Genomic DNA, 5324 nt, shown 5'->3' with positions numbered 1-5324 from the left:
GAGATGGATCAGCCAGGTGGCATCGTTTATGGACTCAAGTGTGGCAGCGGTAGTGAAGTTGGCCCAGGATCAGACATTGTTTTGTTCTGCTGTGCATAGGGTTGCTATGAGTTGGTTCCGACTCGATGGCACCTGACAACAACAACAAGTATGAATTGACACTTGTAACAATAATTTATTTTAACAAGATCATCACAAGGTTGGTCTCTATGAGATGGAGACTAAAGCCATCCCAAATGTCCAACTTTTATGAAATGCTATGTGTTTGTGTGCCGTGGAGTCAGTTCTGACTCATACCAAGCCACATATGGTTTCCGAGACTTTAAATCTTTACCAGAGCAGAAATCCTCATAATTCTCCTACGGAATTGCTGGAAGTTTTGAACTGCTGACCATGACATTAGCAGCCTGATTCGTAACCACTACACTATCATACTTCCTGATATCAACCACTAATCCTCCCCTTAGGTTTTCTCCCTGCTATCCCAGTGTTCCCCCAATTTATTGCAAGGAAATGGCACACATGGGTGTTGAAGCTGATAAGTGCCAAATCTGCCATTCATACGTCAGTCTAGAGGATTCACTTCACTCGCACAGAATCAGACTATTGACTCACAAGGTTGTGGAAGCTAGCAAGTCAGGTCAGGCTGTTGGGTCAAGTCCCATGTCCCAGAGGTCAGCTGATTAATCAAACAGAGGAGAACACAGCTCACTCACATCAGCAAGATGGCTTCATTTTGTATCCCTGCTAGAGATTTAACTTTTTGTAATTGTAGTTAACCATGTTAACACTCACAGCAGAATCAGTCATCCTATCAGTATCTTTCCTACCTTCCCTCACCCTGATCTGTCACGAAAGTAGACATTTGATGGGATTTCTAAAGACTAAGGCTAGAAAAAATATGTTCAATAATTCACTACCTCCATGTAATAAAAACAAAATCCTCACAACTGGACCGATAAATAACATCATGAGAAATGGAGAAATGCTTGAAGTTATCAAAGACTTCATTTTCCTGGATCCACAATTTACATGTACAGAAGCAGCAGCCCAGAAATCAAAGGACATATTTCATTAGGCAAATCTGTTTCAAAATACCTCTTAGTGTTAAAGAGCAAAGATATCAATTTGATGACTAAGGTGCACCTGGCCCAAAATCTAGTATTTTCAATTACTTCATGCATGTATAAGTTGGACAACGAATAAGGAAGACTGCAGAAGAATCAATACATTTGAATTATGGTACTGGAGAAGAATATTAAAGGCACCATGGACTGCCAGAAGAACAAACAAATGTATGTTGAAAGAAGTACCATGAGATGCTCCTTGAAAATCAGGAAGGTGATACTTCATCTTTCATACTTCAAACATGTCATAAGGGGGAAGCAGTCCCTGGGGAAGGACATTATGCTTGGTACAGTGGAGGGCAACAAAAAAGAGGAACACCCCCAATAAGATGAATTAACACAGCAATAAACTCACATGTACCAACAATTGTGAGGTTGGCACAGGACCAGGAAGTGTTTCATTTTGTTGTGCCTAAGGACACTATGAATCAGAACCAATTCTATGGCACCTACAACAACAAGAGTTTTTCAGATATAAAATTTTGTTTTAATGTTCAAATTCAAATCTAAATACCAATTTTGTTTTTATAAGTGTTACTGATTTTAAATTCATCAATTTTACATGTTATTGTTGCTCTTATAAGCCACTGAACTGGTTCTAATTCATTGTAATCCAGTATAGCTTTTCAAAGTAACATCTGTTGGGTTTGAACTGTGGACCTTATGGTTCACAGTCTAGTGCTAGTCCTACAGCACCATATCAGGAATCCTTATATGCTATGGTTGTTTTTGTTGTTGTTGTTGTTAAGTGCCGTCGAGTCGGTTCCAACACATAGTGACTCTGTACAGGGTTTCTGAGGAACATCTGGTGAGCTTGAACCCCTGACCTTGCAATTCAAATGACTTTGTAGTCTGGCACATTAACCCATAGCACTACACCAGGACTCATAAGATATGGTAGAACAATTTTTAAAATGACATAATTTAATATCCAGGTAATGTGAAACAGCAACTCAGTGGAACAGAAAAACAAAAGCTAGTAGAAGATGAAAGGAAAAGGGTTTGGGAATCCCTAAAGGCAATTAATTTTTTAAATTTATTTTTTAAAACATAATGCATAATAATTTTTTAAAACATAATGCATTAAAAAGACTTCTTCCACTGGATGCTCAAATTGAATGGATATAAACTTTTGTAATAATATTGCTATTGCTGAAATTACTAATAGCAATATGAATATAATGGATTTCTCCCCCCAAATTCAGGATTTATTCCTTGCTGTATCAAGAAAAGTTAACATTGATAGGGTAGAGGTACAGTGAAGATCTCCATCAGCAGTATCACAAAATACCAGGCAAGGTGGGTTCAGGGGAGAGTTCCAAAACTCTGAATCACATATATAGGAATATATTAAAAGTTTCAAGGCTTATAGCAAGTGGAACTTGCAGCAGAAGTAAGAAATCGCATACTTTAGAATCTGCCAGACTCAGTGGGCCAGAGCCAACAACTTGGATGAGACCAAATGGTAAGACCAAGCCAGGAAATATGCAGACCTGCCTGTGGACCTCAGAGCAAAAGTGGACAATGTTTTTGTTTTGTTTGGTTTGGTTCTGAAAAAAAAATTTTTTTTGTTTTGGAATTGTTCTTTGGCCTCCAGCTCTCTGTGCACCTCCATTCTGGTGACTAGAGGGGGTTCCTGAGAGAGTGGACACTCCACACCCCTACCACTGGAGGGTTTTCTACCAAGCAGGCACACAGATCCTCTCAGTTCTTAAAGGGCCAGTCCCTGCTTAAAACCAACCGGCAGTGCAAAACAGCCACAGCTGGCCCTGAATGGTTTATTAATAGGGAAAAGGCCAGAAGGCAGTGTGGAGAGGGCAAGAGTTCAAAAACAAAACAGGCTGAAAATTAAATCCTGAGGTACAGCATAACAACCAACAGCGGCATCTTGAAATTTATCAGGCAGCCTTGAAGGCAAGAAGTTGAAAGAGGATATTAAAGTCATACTCATATTAAGTTACACATCTTCTTCCTTCTTCCTCTTTCCTCTTTCCTCTTTCCTCTTCCTCTTCTTCTTCTTCTCTCTCCTCTTCCTTATCTGAATTATCGACTGCAGTATCCAATCTGGGTTTTTATTTTTTGCTTTTGTTTTTTCTTCCTCAACATTTTACTTTCCCCCCCCCCTTTGTTTCCCCTTTTTATCTTTGGGGGGCCTACATTACCCAAGAAGGGACAGAAATTGCTGCCATATAGTCAAGCTACAATCGCACCCTAAAAAAACAATAACCCAAACAAGAACCAATACCAACTTCAATACACCAGGAGGGCAGACAACAACTATGAAAGTTACTCTGAGTTAAGCAATAAGAAGAGTGAAAAGGGAAGCCCACATCCTTACCACATCTACCTGGAGGCAATTAGAAAGCATAAAAAATGCCAAAACACAAACTCAAGTATTAAGGGCACAACTAGGCACTAAACCTGCCCAGAAGCAAAAAAAGATGACCATATCAGCACATGTCCAGAAACAAGATAAAATGTCTGAGACAAATGACCTAGAGGTAGACCTGGACTATATTCTGGATGGAGGGAAGGCCTTGGAAATGCCTGAGAAGGAATTCAGGAAATGGTTATAAAATGTTTCAAAACACTTTACAATGGAGTTGAGAAAAATAAGGAAGAAGTCAGGATAGCGCTACAAAAAAAGTCAAATAAGGTAGATACAGCATTGGAAACAATTAAAAACTTACAGAAAGAGGTCTAAATAATCAATAATAGAATATAAGAAATACACTGAAAGGGCAAAGCATTAGAATTGAAGAGAAGGAAGGTAGAACTAGTGAGCTGGAAGACAAATCTCTTAATAACACTAAGGTAGAAAAGCAAGCAGAAAAAGAATGAAAAAATCTGAAGGTCTAAGATTCATGTTGGACAACATGAAGAGGATAACTTAAGAATTATCAGCATTCCAGAACAGGAAGAATCACGCAAATCCACAGAGGAAATAGTTGAAGAACTTCTGGAAGAAAATTTCTCTAACATCCTGAAAAGCAAAAAGCTAAGTATTCAAGAAACCTAACATACCCAAGGAAGGAAAGACCTCAAAATAAAATCACCAAGACATTTTATAATCAAGCTCTCCAAAATCAAAGATAAGGAGACAATCCTGAAAGCAGCCAGGGAAAAGAGAAGTGTTACAAAGGCAAGCAAGTCAGATTAAGTGAGGATCTCCCAGCAGAAACCATGCAGGCAAGAAGGCAATGGGGAGACATATAAGACCCTGAAAGAAAAAAAAAAGCTGCCAACCAAGAATACTTTATCCAGTAAAGCTATCAATCAAATATGATGGTGTAATCAAAATATTCCAAGATAAACAGAAGCTAAGGGGTTTTGCCAAGGCCAACCCTGCTATGAGAAACATCCTAAAGGGAGTTCTGTGGATTGAGAACCAACACGAACAGACAACAACCAGAGAATTACATATTGGCAGCACCTCCCAGAACTAAATTGACAGATGGAAGAATCAAGAACAGAACAAAACTATAAGAACTCAGGGAATCTGGGAGGTCAGTCTATAATCAAAACAATTACAATGTAAACGAAGGTAAACATGTAGGAACAGAGATCTAGATGGTGATAAAGTCAGGTAGATTACAGGATAAAATATACTGCATTAAATGGAGAGAAAAGTTAATGGAATACACGGTAATATCAAAGAAAATGAGCATTTCGCAACATACCAAAAAAATGAAACAGAGAAACATTAAAACTATTAGAAAATGCACAAGAAAGAACACAAAAACCATGAACTCAGCAAAGGAAGACATGCAAAACAAAGAAAGCAGCAACATCACACATATACACACACACAAAAACACAACATAATGGCAGCAATTAATCAATACCTATCGATATTTACACTGAATGTAAACGGATTAAATACACCAGTTAAGAGCAGAGGGTAGCAGAATGGATAAGAAAACACAATCCTTCAACATGCTATCTGCGAGACACATCTCACACACAGAGACAAAAACTGATCAAAAGTCAAAGGAAGGAAAAAACAAAACAAAACAAAACAAAAAAACACCAAACTAATTGCAATAAAAAACGAACAGAAGTGGCAGTACTAATCTCTGATAAAATAAACTTAAAGACAAATCCCAGCATAATAGATAAAGATGGGCAGTATCTCATCATTAAAAGGACAACTGAACAAGATGACATGACCATAAGAAATACCTATGCTCCCAATGA

This window comes from Chrysochloris asiatica, unplaced genomic scaffold, assembly GCF_000296735.1.
Source record: "Chrysochloris asiatica unplaced genomic scaffold, ChrAsi1.0 scaffold00164, whole genome shotgun sequence".
Lineage (NCBI taxonomy): Eukaryota > Metazoa > Chordata > Mammalia > Afrosoricida > Chrysochloridae > Chrysochloris > Chrysochloris asiatica.
The sequence above is the reverse complement of the archived record's forward strand: the minus strand, read 5'-3'. Positions refer to the sequence as shown.